The sequence below is a fragment of the Euprymna scolopes genome, chromosome 36 (genome assembly GCF_053919585.1).
Source record: "Euprymna scolopes isolate OS-2025 chromosome 36, ASM5391958v1, whole genome shotgun sequence".
Lineage (NCBI taxonomy): Eukaryota > Metazoa > Mollusca > Cephalopoda > Sepiida > Sepiolidae > Euprymna > Euprymna scolopes.
This window is the reverse complement of record NC_136517.1, coordinates 46,231,787-46,248,525: the sequence shown is the minus strand read 5'-3', so window position 1 is coordinate 46,248,525 and position 16,739 is coordinate 46,231,787. Positions and strand designations below refer to the sequence as shown.

Genomic DNA, 16,739 nt, shown 5'->3' with positions numbered 1-16,739 from the left:
ATCATTTTCGTCATTTTAAAATCTCGGGATACTTGTAATAAAAGAAATATACAGCTATTTATAAAATCTGCAATGTTCAAAAATAATCATACCCCCTTATTTTTTCAGTATTAATCGAGTTTCTGACTGTTTGTTTCCTGTTTGATTCTTATTTTGAATGCTTTTATACAACCTTTGATTAATTTCATTTCGTTTTTTTGCATTTTTCAGAAATTAAAATGATATCAACCGAAAACCAATAAAAGAATAAAAATTATTAGAATGGGGAAGAAAAAAGAGCTTAGTAATGATCTTAGGACTAAAATTGTGAATTCACATAAGGATGGTTTAGGTTACAAGTCAATTTCCAAGACATTTGATGTCCCTACAGCAACAGTACAGAGCATCATCAAAAAATTCCAGAGCCACCACACAACAAACAACTTGATTGGTAGAGGAAGGAAAAGGAAACTGTCTGCTAGAGCCACCAGGAATATTGTAAGAAGTGTTAATGCAAATCCAACCACCACTACTAAGGACATTTTAGAAAATCTGGAGTCTTCTGGCATAAAAATATAAACGCAAACATTGCAAAGGACTCTGAATGAAAGTGGTCTTAAAGGAAGAAGACCAAGAAGGACTCCATTGCACACCGGAAAACACCTTGCAGCACGTCTAAAGTTTGCTAGGGCCGATGTGAATTCTCCAGAGTCCGTTTTCTCAAGTATTTTGTAGACTGACGAAACAAAAATTGAATTGTTTGGCCATATGGATGCTTCTTACGTCTTACGTTTGGAGGAAGAAAGGAGAAGCTTACAACCCAAAGAACACCATACCCACGGTGAAACATGGTGGTGGTAGCCTAATGTTTTGGGGCTCCTTTTCGGCTAGTGGTCCAGGTAGTTTGGTCAAGATAGATGGAACCATGAAGAAGGAGCAATATTTGGAGATACTCCAGAAAAACATTAGACAGGATGCGGAGAAGCTCCATTTAGAACCAAACTGGGTCCTTCAACAGGATAATGATCCAAAACATACTGCCAAAATAGTCAAGAAATGGTTTGAGGATAATCAAATTAATGTTTTGGAATGGCCTAGCCAGAGTCCCGACCTGAACCCTATCGAAAACCTCTGGCACATATTGAAAACTGAGGTTAAAAAGCGGAAACCTAGAAATTTGAGGGATTTGTAGAACTACTGCATTGAAGAATGGTCAAAAATCAGTGTTGATACTTGTAAAAACCTTGTTGATAAATATCCAAAACGGTTACAGGCAGTTATTAAGAATAAAGGGCATGCTATTGACTATTAGTAAGAGAGGTATGAATAATTTTGAACTAGTGCCATTATTGTCTTTCTTTGTATAATGTTTCAAACTTGCATAATTTATTTATTTGTTGAGTTTAAATTAAATGCTTATGCTTGATTTATTGTTTGAAATCCCTTCAATATTGTCTACCTTCTGGTTTGAGCAATATTCTTATAGAAATCTCAAAGATCCGAGGGGTATGAATAATATCGGGCACAAGTGTATATATATATATATATATATATATATATATATATATATATATATATATATATATATATATATATATATATACTAAAAAGTTTGACTCATGTCCCGGTAACCTACATCTAAAATTTCAAGTGTTCAGACCCAAAATTGGCGGAGGAGTTTGGTAGATTCTGTAAAAGTCAACTCTATCAACTTTGACCTTTTGGCAGCCAAATTTTCGCTCCAAAACTGATTAAAGCTTGCTGCATGTCTGAATATGCTTTATGTAAAATTTCCAATGTTTACACCCAAAATTGGCTGAATAATTTGTTAGTGACCACAAGGTCGAATCTTTTAAACTTTGACCTCTTGGCAGCCAAATTTTTAGTAAAAAAAAAACGATTAAAAAGCTTGCCTTATGTCTTTATATACTTTATGTAAAATTTCAAATGTTTAGATCAAAAATTGACTGAGAGGTCAACTTTTTTTTTAATTTGACCCCAATTTTGACACCTTAACATTTATTGTTTAGAGCTCAAAGCAAGTTAAAAAATTTGACCCATGTCCAAGTAACCTACATCTAAAATTTCAAGTGTTAAGACACAAAATTGGCAGAGGAGTTTGGTAGAGTTTTCAAAGGTCAAATCGTTGAACTTTGACTCCTTGACAGCCAAAATTCTGGCCAAAAACCGATTTAAAAGATTTTTCCAAATCTCGATACCCCTTATGTCAAACTCGAGTCCGTAGACTGAAAATTAACAAAGTACTTTGGTAAGGAAATGCACACACACACACACATACAATTGTCAATATTACAAATAGCTTACTTTCGTTGTAATGCGGCCATAATCACTGCGATCGAAATTGTTTGTCTTGAAGTTGATTTTAGACATCAAAATATCGAACGGGATCTGAAAATGAATGAAACAATTTAATAAAAAAGATATCGTAAAACTCGAATTGAACTTGAAAATACTGTTTAAAAATAGCACGGTAACACAAGTGCATAAGCGCCAAAAAGATATCGTAAAACTTGAATTTAACTTGAAAATACCATTGTCAATGATATGTTGCAGGGCCGGTCGTCCGGGGACAATTGACCCAACAATTAACAAGGTAGACACGGTCAAAAAGTAAACAGCAAAAAAGGCAAGGAAGAACGACAAACACAGGTTGCTTGGTTAAAGACAAAGGTTCGCCTTTTATTTGCAAAGGAAGCGAAAAATCATATGATCTGGATGCTGGTTGTCCGGAAGGTCGCACGTCACTGGAGGCTAAGGTCTGGAGGTCTGGAACAGGTACTCTAGACGTAGTATGGTTTAGGGTTGCTTGTTGGGTTTGAACGATTGTCTGGACGTCAGGACGATCTGGAACGGTCGATGGACACTGAAGTGAGGTGGTCAGTGTTAAGGAACGGGTGATATTGAGAACGTAGAGTCAGTGTTAAGGAATGGGTGACACTGAGAATCTAGGGTCAGTGTTAAGAAACAGGCAACACTGAGAACGTGGGGTTAGTGTTAAGGAACGGACTGTCGGTAGAGAGCCAGGTGCAGGCAAGGTTGCAGGCCGGAGGGGCAAGGTGCAAGCAAGGTTGCAGGCCGGAGGAGCGAAGTGCAGGCGAGGTTGCCGGAAAGCTGCAGGAGCTGGAAGGCTGCAGGAGTGAGCTGGAGGCACCAAGGGCTGTAAGGCTGCAGGCGCTGGGGTGAGCTGGAGGCACCAAGGGCTGGAAGACTGCAGGAGTGAGCTGGAGGTGCTGGAGGCACCAAGGGCTGGAAAGCTTGCGGGAATGAGCAGGAAACCACTGGAGGGAGCTGAAAGCACTGGAAACTGGGAGTGAAGTTTGCTGCTGGTGAGTCTCAGGAGACAAGCAGTAGTGAATTGCATTAGTAGAAAATCTTATTAGCCCTAATAAGGGCTGTTTGAACTGCTGCTGAGACGGCTGGTGTCGCTGGGAATCCTTCGGCTGGTGGGCTCGGTCAACGTGAATGGTAGCGTCAGTCGTTGCTTTGGGGAAACTCCCTGGTTGGGCCGAGGCTGGCTGTATTCATTTGGCCAGCATGATGTTAGAGGCATCGTTCCCAATAAGACAAACAAACAACTCTAATTAATTCTAGAACGAAATTTATGCAATCAAAAGTAGCCTGGGTGTTTGTTGATTCCATTTAAATTAATTTTGTTTAAAAAGTAAAAAGTCAATTGCCTGATTAATTGGCGTTTTGTTTAAAATATTTGAATTCTGACATGCGTAGCAAAGTTGATGATGAAAAGGAAAGTTATAGGGAGGACACTAATGTAAGAGGAATCTGTACGAGCCTTTTTCAAGTCTCACACAAAACACACATTCATATTTCAAGCTGTCATATACATACGCGCACGCAAACATACGCGCCCACGTCCACACATGTACACATATTCACGTTCGCGTACATACACTCACATTCACGTATATATACACACATGCTTACGTATACACATGTACTCACACACGCGAACACGAACACACACATGGACGACGTCACTTCCGCTTTCTAAGGAAATACACATGCGCAAAAGACACTCCAGAAGCGAGTATAAAACATGGAGACAAGCTGTTTCTAATCCTCTTTTTAGGACCAACTCTCAACTAGAGAGGTTGGGCGAACAAGCCGCCGCCGTTTCGGCGCGCGCGCACGCGCACCTCACGCCCACTTCCTACTATGTATGGAGCACGAGCTAATGACTGTATGTATGCATTCTCCCTCTTTCTCTCTCCATCTACTACTGGCCACTAAGAACACCTTCGCGTAGCTGACTACTAACTGATGACAACTCTAATATCCTCTTCCTTGCCTACACGCTGGATTCTCATTTCCACTACAACACTCACTTCAATTCCCACGCGCGAACAAACAATAATGACCCAAACTTGAGATGAAAACACATTTCCTTTTCTTGCTACAACACCAGTCCTGCAACGGACATTGGTTACATACGCGCGGACATGTTATAACTAAAATGTTCATTTCTTTCAACAGCAAATAAACGACATTTATCTTATCCATTACTTGAGTCTTTGTTTCCTTCAATTCCCATTCATTTCATTATTCTTTTGTAACGGGATTGAGGTATTTATATATCCTAGTCCCCTACAAATTTACCAATTTTTAAGACTGAGGTTGCATGTGCAGGAATCTCTAGAAGTCGAAAATAGTAGAGTATCCGAGGGACCGTTAAAAGTATATTTAACGAGATCTCCAATTAACAGGTTTTCACCAAATCACATCCTCACATACATAAAATAAAAATATGAATAACCTCGAAAAATAACGACACTTGACAAAGAACTCGAGATCGCTGTATTGATATGAAATAACAACATTTATTTATGTGTTAGGGAAATATTTTTCTCACGTTAGTGTTTTCTTGTAACACGTGTTTATTATGCAAGAGAATTTAAGGTTCATGTGCTTGCCGTGTAAATTATAGACAAGGAACTTTAACGCCTTCTAAGGGCGGGTAAGTTTTAGATCCAGTCTCAGGAAAGACAAGAAAAGAAACAGGAACAAAACTAAATTGATTTTTTGCTGTATTCTTAGCGAAGATGCTTTACGTCTGAATAGACGGAGTTCAGCCAGCGTATGTGATAATCACGGGCAGCGGTTATGTTTGCTTGTAGAACTGCATCTTGGACTGTTTGAATTTTGTCTGTAGCGCATGTAAAGTCTAGATAGGGGAGTAACATCACCCTTTTGACGGAATTTCATTGACACGTGTCGTGCTGGAGAAATCTGAAAAAAACTGATTTGATTTTCACGGTCGAATCCTTATATAGAGACGTTCTCGAACATTCCAGTCTGTTTGGTGTATCACTATGCGTGGAACACAACGTAGTTCTTTTATTGCATGTGTGCAAATGGGCTAATCGCAACATTGTGTTATTGCGTGTTCTGATATACGTGGGTGTCGAAACGGTGATTGCTACAAAAGTGTCTCTGTCGAAGTATGTAGCAGTCGCTACATGCTTCCGCTTCTTAAATTAACTTCTGCTTAAAAAAAATAGTTCGCCTCTAGAGGCGAACTATTTTTTTTTCACGCAGGTGAATATTTGTCCCCCCTACCAATTTCATGATATTTTTTTTTTATAATATGGAGAAGAAACTCGGTATGCTCAGGAGCAACAACTTTAAAACTAAAAGCTCAGATGAATTATTATTATTTTCAAAAAACTTTAAACAAACCTTTCAATCCCAAGTCATTAAGCGAAAAACTCTTTGCTCATAAGTCAATTTATCTCTTGCAATCACTGCATTGTTTTGTTTCCAAGAATTTATGCTTGTCCTAATATTATTGCAGCATCATCATTGTTTACGATGAAAACAAACTGTTTCGACGATTTAAGAACAAAACAGCATTCTACATCAACAGTGATGATCAAACACCTCCTCCTTCAAAAAGCAAGAGCAAGAAAGCATTTTAAATAAAAACATAAAGAAATGAAAATAAAAAAGTTGAGCCATATGTTGGGTATTGTATTTGAAAAGTCATTGTGAATTAGGTTAATAGTTAAATTTTTATGTTTGAATTTTCTTATTTCTGTGGGCGCTGTTAATGGATGAAGACAGAAAGGAAATTATAATAATGTAATAATTAGAAGGGTAGAACACTGTAAAAAAGAAAATTAAAAAGAAATAAAAATTCTTGCAGTTGTGGAAAGTGTGTTAGGTGCAACTTGTATTTTTTTATTTTTTTTTTTTTTTATTTGTAAGTATTGACTGCACGAATAGTGAAGCAGAATTACTGATCGGTTGAAGAAGAAGAACCAGTTTCTGCAAGAAGTATAGACGGACAGAAAGATTCCCGAGTTCGACACGATACATCCAAAGAAGGTCGAATCTTTACGTTGTGCAAATAACACTCAAGATGAGAACAATAGTTTGAAGAATCCAAATAATTCGAGAGCGATATCACTATCTAAAAGTCTATCAGCATTTGTACAGTATGATGATGTATGGAAGTTAAACTTGGACAGTGGAACTTGAGGACATGTGTTGCATGGAAAGAAATGTTATGAGAATGATGCAATTGGATGTGTAATGTGAGTTTTAAAGACAGACAGGCATAATTCTGATGACGTCAGAGAAAGATTAAATCCGTACAGTATATGAATATGTTTACAGAACAGGAGACTTCTATGGTATGACCACATTGGAAATGGATGAGAGTTCTTGGGTTAATAGATATAGAACAGTTGAGATAGCAGGTGGCAGGAAAGACTTGACCAGAGGTGGGTTAGTTTGGGACTCGATTGCTAAAAGTCATCTAATACACACAGCATATTAAATGGGTGTTAAACCGCTGCTACTATTGGTGCTAATGATAATGATAATGATGATATTTTTCATATGAATTTTTTCACGATAGTGGTAGTCACTACTATGAGTAATTATTGTATAATTATCAGCAGCATGTGTAAGGGCCATGAGAATAACCCAATGTATTCTGACATGGATGTAGGCAAGCAAATACCAACTTGAAGGCTAAGAAAATGTTTCTACATCTGAAGACATTATGATGTGGAAGGGGCGGGAAGCGGAATGCAACTTTGTAGTAGATACGTGTGATGGGCTTGCTCAGTTGTCGTTATTTTGTCTCATACCGTAGTTGGCGATTCTCATTTTCTTAACTCATGTATTGTGTTTTATCATTTTTTTTATTGCCTATATTAGGCACAATGGTGGTGGTGTGGACCGTATTAATGATATTGTGCCATGTTTAAGAAAAAATAGTTAATAACTTTATAGTAGCTCGTTTTAGTTTCGTGTTGAAATTTTATAACTTGTTATAAAATTTGAAAAAAAATGGTAAATGAAGTGTATTATATATTAACATAAGTTCCGAAACTCGATAGAATTGCATGTTATATATATATATATATATATATATATATATATATATACATATATATATATATATATATATATATATATATATATATATATATATATATATATATATATATATATATAAAGGCTTACTTTTCTTTGTCCCATAAAATGATTCTCTTCTTGTTCATCCCCTCTGTTGTAAAACGAAAGCTTTATTTAATTGGCCAAGACGATTCTCCTTGACCAATCAACAGATACTCAATTTTGGTAGGCTGAATGCAAAAATCCCTTATTCCGTCTCTTTTTCGAATGGGATTCTGTCCAGTCAAAATGCAGGGACATTTCTCCTCCTTGATTTAAATGTGACAACGTGAATCTGAATATTTAAAGTGCTATCTGCTTTCTTGAACTTATTAAAAATTAAAGAACTTCTTTTTATTATAGTTGGACTTTTTAAAGCCACAACACAATTATTTTTAAAAAAGACATTTCTTTATTATTGTTTTATTTAATACATATATTAACCCTTATCTCCGTCTTGTGTGTCTTCTGTATGCCTTTTTTCACGCATTTATTCAACTTTGATAAGTGAGAACTGGAACCGGTCCCTTGCCAAATCCCTTTAGTTGCTGTGATTTAACGTGTGAGAACTGAGCCAATCTTTTCCCTTTCTTCCGGTTTTGATTTCAGCTATACAAAATAAAGTAGATGATCACGACTGAAAATTAACGACTTTCCAACGTGTCCGGATTGGATTTGGGGATATAAAAACGTAGATAATAAATACCCCGGTCTATACTCTATGTTTATCTGAATTCGGAAGTAATTAAAAGAAAATATTTGTACCGTAAGTTTTCTGATTATTTTCATTCAAACTGACGCTAGCCATGTGGGAGACAAAAGATGAGTGATTGGTAAATCAGAATAGATAATTTGTAGACACAGCGGTCTAAAAGAGAAAGTGGCTGCTGAGTTTTATGCAGAAACTAACACTTAGAGAAGTCCTTACTCCACACATGAATTATAAAGATAATTATTTGTAAGGAAATTTGCTTTGCTCAAAAAGTAGTCTTTTCGTATTGAACAACGAAATCCACCTTTTGAATATTTCCATCTCCAACCATCAATTGATTGTAAATAACGGCTGAATGCGCGTGGTAAATTATTGATTCCTCCGCCCCCCCCCACAAAAAAAAATAGATTTGGCTATCAACAGACGCTTGGCAAACCATTGAATCATATCAAAATTGTCAGACCGCTTTATAAGTTAGAATATTGTTATTTCTTCAGCCAGCATGAAATCATTGGCATAAACATCATTTACAAGACCTGTTATATATATATTCTGATAACCCAGCAGCCATTTTCTTTTTTAGGCCGCTTTGTCTACACATTACCGTCAGAGTATGCAACACTGGTAAGCAATGTTTTTCTTTGATACAAATACACCTGTCATCATCAGCATTTATTCCCTATCAGTACGTTTCACTAACCAGGAACTGTAGTATTCTTAGCCACATATGAGATCGTATCATGTTTCCGTTTCTTTTGGCAGCGTAGCAGTCATTGAGACATTCTGCTACAACAATTCACTTTATGCATTAAATATTTCCCCCCACCCTCTTCCTTTTTTTTTCTATTAATTTTCTTATCATTTTGTTTTATCTGCCAGATGCCAGACATTCATCTGCTATCTCATACATTCCATCCGAGAGATCTTTTAAATATTCTAATCGTCCCTTTAAGTGCAATTGTTTGTATATCTCTTGCACTTGGTTCACCAGGTACATTTTTTTTTTAAATACTTTTTCATGAGTCTGGTTGCTCCTATAATTACTGGAATGATTGAGATGTTCCTAAAATTCCAGTTTCTTTTCACGCCGTATGTAAAAATCAACTTATTCAGTGACTAGCAATATGGTTTCTGTTCTGAGATGTCAACAGCTGATCTACTGACGGTAATATCACACAGAATCAGAGAATCTATTGACGATGGCTTCGTTTGATACATCTAAAGTATGTGGTAGAGTTTGGCATAAAGGTCTACTTCACAAGATTTCCATGATACAAAATAGATGGAAATGTCCTTTCAATCATCAAATCTTTTCTCACCAGTAGGTTTATTAAAATAGTTGTTAATGAGCAAAAATTTGAAGGTCATAGTATTAACACTGGCATACCTCAAGGATCCATCCTGGGCTCAACTTTCTTCCTGATCTTCAATGATCTCCTAAATCATATTTTAATATCATTCGTTGAGGTTTATTTATTTTTAAAAGGGAATCACCACTTATCAAGGCCCAGAGGCCACTCAAGGATAAGGGTTAAAGAGTGCACAGTTATCAAAAGGACAATATAGTCATCGTTAGAAGTGTAAATTTGGTAAATTGGATTGCTTAAGGGGAACGGCTCATCAAGAACTTGTTTACGTTGGACTTGAAGACGGCCATATTGTAATCAGCTGGAAAGCAACTAAAAAGAAGAGAGTTCCACAGGTGTTCAGTTCTAAGAAAGAAGATTTGTTCATGAAATCTACGTTTAGCTTTAGGCACAGATAAAGAGTGAAGAAAATTTTCAGCTAGACGAGTGTTTCCCGTGAATGTTTGGTGAGGGGGGGGACCATAGATTGGAGCTCAGACGAGCACTTGCCATGAAAATAACGATTAAACAGAGACAGGCTCGCAACATCTCTCCTGTGAGAAAGAGGTTGCAGGGAAGAGAAAAGGGCATCTCCCACTAGGCTACAAAGTCTATTCTGAACTCTGCCAAGGCAGGATAAGATCTTCCTAGCAGCTCCTGCCCAGATGTAACAGCAATACTCCATCCTTGGACGATACTACCATCTATAGCAACACTTCAAAGAGTGACAAAGACCAAGATCTTTCTGATTCTCTCTCCTCTGACCTGGAGCATGTGGTACAATGGAATAAAAATTGGCTAGTTATTTTTAATGCATCCAAAACCAAACTTCTATCTTTTCACAACTAACGCTCATATACCCAATTGACCCCAGTTAAAATGAATGGCTCTTGTCTTGAGGAAGCACCCTACTTTGACAAACTTCTGGTACTGAGTTTTATCTCTGACCTGAAGTGAAAGACATACATCAGATCCGTTGCCAAATTCACTGGCAAAATTATGGGATCATTCTACCACTTCAGAAAATATCTCACTCCCGATGCAATCCTCTATCTGTACAAGTGTCAAATACGCCCCAGAATGGAGTACTGGAGCTCCTAAGAGTACTCTTTCCTATCTTGACAGGGTACAAAAGTTTGAAATTTAATGGGCTATGACCTTTTCACTTCCCTACCCCCTCTTTCTCACAGAAGAGACGTTGCGAGTCTATCTCTGTTCTATCGTTATTTTTATGGTAGGTGTTCGTCTGAGCTTCAATCTTTGGTCCCCCCCCCCTCATAAAACGTTTGCAACAAATACTCACCTAGCTACAAGAACTATCAACAATTTCCTCCACTCTCTATCTATCTGTGCCTAAAACTAAACAAAAATTCCATGAGTAGAGTTTCTTTCCTAGAACTGTCCGTTTGTGGAACACAGTAACAGGGGTTGTTTCCTGGATGACTATAGCATGTCCATTTTTAAATCTAATGTAAATAAATTCGTGTTGCCCCGTCCTCTTAAATAATCTAGCCCTACATAAGTTCGATTATTAGTGATCATGTCTCACTACCTAACTAACGCTTATTAATCCTTATCTAAGAGTAGCGTCTGTCTGGGCCTTGATAAGTGGTGACCCCCCCTCCCCTTAATAAAAAAAAAAGGCTTTAGTATTTCGTTATCTTTTCCCTCTCATCTATGTTTAACAGCTCTGTTTAAGGAGAGAGAATCAGAAAGATCCTGGTCTTTGTTGCTCTTTGAAGTGTTGCTGTAGATGATAATATATCTGTTTAAGGATGGATTCTTGAGGTATGCCAGCGTTAATACTGTAACCTTTCAATTTCTGCTCATTAACGAACCTAATACAATGTGTAGTTGATGGCACAAAGGCGGAAGTTATAATTAATTAGGGATATCACTCGTAGAGGTAAATTTATTTGGCCATTATCAAACTTTCTGCTAACTTTAAGTCCCCCATTAGTCATACTGTCCCTACATACTGGCCACCTCAGTTGACACAAAGCGGGTTTTTAATGGAGGAGATCTGTTACATAACGAGAACCATATTTGAATGGATAAAAGTTTAAGTGAAACCTCAGTGTAACAGAGAGCGGATGCACGTATACAAAATGCGTAATGACGTCACTGTAAGGAAAAAGATTATAAAAAGAAGAAAGAGCATGTTAGAGAGGACAATCACATGAGAGATGTGGATGACGTTCGAGATCACGTTAGAGACATGGATGACGTTCGAGATCACGTTAGAGACATGGATGACGTTCGAGAGCACATTAGAGACATGGGTGACGTCACAGTCATAACAAGAAGTCACACATGGCAGGAGAATGGGGAAATAAATGTCGTTGTACAACAAAAAAAAAGCGAGTTGAAATTCTTCTCTATTTTTTGTCTACTTTACGACTGAGTCTACAATGTGTTGGGTAACATTACAGATAATTTGGCGCTAATAAAGACCAGACCTATTTTACAAAAAAAGGATAAACGGGAAGAAAACAGAAAGAAAAAAAGTTTACTGAGAAGTACAGTCACAAATGAAGGAATTGAGAATGAACCAAAAACTTGGAAGATAAAACAAAAATTGCACTAGGCTTTAAGTAATATCATTTTAGTTTTTGATCTTTTTTTTCTTCACTGTCGAATTTCTTCTGTTTGTCGGTCATATTTTTAGTTGCTAAAGCGTGTTTTGTGGAGATCTTAGGTTAACGTGAATATCATTTTTAATGTTAGACAAAAGTTCCAACGTTATGACTCGGTTTTTTAATATTATAGGAGATAAAGTTCCATGCCCAGTTAACGAAGCAAGTAGCTTACCAGGTTTTAAATAAGAAGTTAGGATAAAACATGTAAAAATAAATACATTTTATTCTTGTAAATTCATATTCTGGCTGTTCAAGGACTAATACTAAATGTCTCCAGTTTTTTATTTCACGGTATCTAAGGTTTAAAAAACAAAAAAAATAGTCACAACAACATATATGCATGATAAGTGAATACAATTCCCTAAAATAGGGCACTCTGGATTTGAACAAAAAATTAAAAAATTGACCCAGTCTAGAATCAATCAAGGACAGAAAAGATGAAGTGTAATATCAGAACAGATACTGCACTTTGCTCCTAGCTAAAGTTTAATGACTTTTTTAAGAAAGCCAAACTTTTTAAGGAAAGTTGGGGTTTATTTTTGCCATTTTGTTTTATCGCATATTAACTCTTTTCAGGTTATTCAATTCAGTCATTTTAATAAATATTTCATGCTTTAAGTTCTTAATATTTTCAGAATGTATCAATATAATATCTATTTATTTTTCGAAGTAAATAGTCTGCAAACGATTACTTAGGTGTGTGACCCAACCAGCCATGATGGTAAGAGATTACTTTAGAGGAAGGGTTAAGGAGAGCTGAATTAGAGCTATTGTTGAAAATTGTCCCAAAAGGGGGCCAACGAAAGATGAATTAGAGCTTTTTTATTTTAATGGCAGGTCCCAGATGACAGCAGATAACCCTGTCAGCTAGAAAAAGAAATGACATGGTCACCGATGTGAAATACATTTTTCTTTGTAATAGACAAAATAAAGTCGAAAATATGAAACAATATTGCTGTAAAGGTGATTATTTGGAGATATCTAACCGATTGTTTGGGCTAAAAGTTTGAACTGAAGTCAAGGACTGAAGCTGCCTGGTGCATGAGAAAATCATTGATGAGAACCTTTGTTCTGTGGAAAGTTACCTGATTGGGATGTATGGCAGAAGTGGCTGTATCCAATCAGGGCGAACGAAGGTGTGAAGGAGCATGCTGGGGTTGGTTAGATAGAAAACCCATGTCTGCTTCAACACACACCAGGTTTTGAAGTCGGAGGGAGACTGTCCACCGTCCCACACCCAACCCATTTGAGAAAGCACTCGTCCTTTGACCGATTGATAAGCAAGGAATCGGTTGTTGACAACAAGACCCTGTTAATCGACTATCAAAACTACCAGAAAAAGTAAGTTGTAATCCACATTTTTATTCTGTTTATTTTTAATTCTCCTGTGAAAAATTGTACATAATTATTTTTATTTTCCTCTTCTTGTGAATAATTAATTTCGTCCGGAAACTACAACCAGAGTCAGCATTAATTATTATTATTATTATTATTATTATTATTATTATTATTATTATTATTTGCAAGTGAACTTAAGGAAAAACAACCAAGTTGAATGATCTTTTTCAGTGGAAAAAGAAGAGAGAAAGGATCATCAACTGTTGCATCCAACGTCGTATCAACCCTATCTTTGTGAAAGTGACTCAGACTGCGTCACGGGACTTTTGTGAATGTTTGAGCTGAACTACCTAGGATTACACTTGTAACTGTGTAGACACTAATGTCTTCTCTGTGTTTCATCTTAACCGAGAGAGATCGGGTCTTCACACAAGGTTATAGATGTAGTGGAACCTATTGGACGACCCCACATATAAAGAAGTCCCCAGATTGGAACCAAAGAACCGAATACAGTTTAAGCTCAAGTATACAGTGTTATGTGGTTAACCTCTTTATAACAGAACAAAGAGACTTAGACAAAGCTTTCCAACGTATTCTGGCATAGATGTAGGCAAGCAAAGGCAAGCAAAGCCAGGTTGAGGTAGTCGGTAGCAGGAAAGATTTGCCCAGAGGTTAGTTTGGGACTCAGTTTCTGAAAGGCATCCAATATATGCAGCGGGTATGAAACATACGTTAAACCACTTCTGCCATTAGCATTTGTACACAGTGTAATGGCGCATGGAAGTGAAACTTAAGGACATGCATTGCATGAAGAGAAATGTCATAAGAAGTTTTAAAGATGTACATAGTTCTGATAGCGTCAGAGAAAGATAAAATCCATACAGTATATGTAGATGTGTGCAGAAAAGGAGGCTCCGATGATATGGTCACATTAAAAATGGATCAGAGTTCTTGGGTTAATAGATGTAGAACAGTTGAGATGGCAGGTAGCAGGAAAGACTTGGCCAGAGGTAGGTTAGTTTAACACTCAATTTCTAAAAGACATTAATGAAACAGATGTTAAACAGCTGCTGCTATTGCTACTGATGATGATGATGATGATGATGATGATGATGATATTTTTTTATATGAATTGTTTCACGATAATGGTAGTCACTACTCTGAAGAAATTGTTGCATAATTATCAGCAGAAGCAGGCGATGTGGTTAACCCCTTTATAACAGAATGTAGGGCCATGACAATACCCCAACGTATTCTGGCATAGATGTAGGCAAGCAAAGCCAACTCGAAAGCTAAGAAAACGTTTCTGCATCTGAAGACATTATGATGTGGAAGGGGCGTGGAGGGGTGTGACATCTGACCCTGTCCAAGTTACAATGGCTGTGATTGTCGTCTCTCGGGAGTTCTCTACAGGATTCTTTCATGCTGCAGGCCTAATCTATCGAGTTGATATGCAGGTTTCTGCTGAAAATAATTAACTTCTCATGCAGGCAAAGGAAGACAAACTCAAATATCTCTATTCTACATACTTAATTCAAACGGAATTTACAAACTGTGTTCACATATGTACAATTGTTCAGTTCGATTTCATACAAAACACTTTTGAATCTTACCCTCCATGGTCTACGGTGACGGCGGTCGAGGCGGATGGGCGTCTCTTTGCTTAATGTTAACTTCTCTCGAGATCTAGCTCAATCTGAGATTTTTGGCGCGGACATTTGCTTATATCTTCAGGGAAGGGTTGGATTGGAGTAAGCTGCCGGGCCAATCACTGATTAGCACGTAATTTCAGGGGCTGTTCTGATTCCTTACATGGCCCGGGAATCTGTGATCACAGCTTGACTCCGTTCACACGATCAGAGACGTTAACATTCAGAAGCCAGATATCCTTGAGTTGGGTTTTGCCAGACCAAGAACGAAATTATATCACTTGTCATTTTTCCCAAACAATAAAAAGTAATGCCTGTTTTACAAAACACAATAAATTCATAATAAACTCTTCCTTTCAGTCAGATTACGCGCCGCTGCCCAGGCACCCAGTAATGTTTAACAGTTAATACCAGCATAGTTGCCTGGCCTTATTCAGTGTTTTAGGCGTCTTAATCTCCTCCCAATGGAGAGCTCACCGCTCCCAGGGAAGAACAAATCGGTTAATGAACTTCGCGTGTAGTGATCATGTTCTATTGTAGTTATTTTGTGTCCTGGTGATTTTTTTAAGGAGAGAGAGAGAGAGAGAGAGAGAGAGAGAGAGAGAGAGAGAGAGAGAGGGTGCCGAAGAAAGGATAGGACCAACTAAACTTTTCATAAATAAATATTTGCAATGATTATTATTAACCTGGGCTAGTGTTGAGCTGCAATGGAGAAGAAAATGATAGACTATTTTGTCAGACATGCATATCTATAAATGTCTGAAATGCTTAGGAAAATAATTTTTTAAAAATGTGTATGTACAAGAGTTATCTTTCCTTTATTTTAATCTTCAAATGTCAAGGTCAGTCATCGTTGTGATACTTCAGTTGTAAACAGGATCTTCTACTAAAACAATCAAAAACGTTGTTTTTCTTTCTTTTTTTCTTTTTTTTTTTTCATTCCGGCGAAATTATTCAAAAAGCGTAAAATTATATGAACGCTAACAAAACAACAAAAATATTAGTCATTAACAAGATATGAGTAACCCCAACCCTTCTTTCCTGCAATCGTCAATGCTTAAATAACTTAAACTACAAATAATCACAACTTTTCTTTGCACTCCTTCTTTGTCAATTATCTAGCATATGACATTATCACGTTGACACAACGGTTCTCGTTTTATCACCGAAGTTAAACATCGCTGAACCTGGGCAGTACTAAAATGGGTGACCATTTGGGAATAACAGGTGTTCTCTGTTCATCTCGACATTGTTTGCAGTCATCTTGAACTTCTCTTAGCCACTGGAATCAATCAGTGCCGAGTCAGGAGAGGAGTGATTAAGGATTGTGCAACCCTTGCTTCAAAATTCAGTATGTGTCATCCATTAACCCCTCAAGGATGATCAGATGTTCAGACGGATGAACATCCATTATCCAGGTGTAGAGGTACCATCATAGGGACCAGCCAGCGGTTTTCACTTGGTCACAAAGCCAACAGAGTATAAGCCATTGTTGAGATGGCTTATTGCCTGTTGGCTGAGGTATTTTTCTAGTCCTGTGCAGTTCTAGGAGGTTCATCCTCCCAGGCTTTACTATCTCTCTTTTAAAAGGAGTTAGTTTATTGCTAATCGTCTTATACACCAGTTCTCATTA

General features: G+C 37.2%; 1 long non-coding RNA gene across 4 annotated transcripts in view; it reads right to left on the bottom strand.

Moving 5' to 3' along the window:
* The window catches only part of LOC145260221 (uncharacterized), a 79,166-nt gene extending 63,484 nt beyond the window's left edge, over positions 1-15,682 (bottom strand). For 3 of the 4 annotated variants that reach the window (XR_013864247.1, XR_013864249.1, XR_013864250.1), the window contains exons 1-2: positions 15,430-15,682; positions 2,305-2,388 (exon numbers count right to left, since the gene is read on the bottom strand). This is a non-coding gene — a long non-coding RNA (uncharacterized LOC145260221). The remainder of the gene's footprint in view (positions 1-2,304; positions 2,389-15,429) is intronic. The other variant, XR_013864248.1, reaches the window with a different exon arrangement.
* Positions 15,683-16,739: the final 1,057 nt, after the last annotated feature.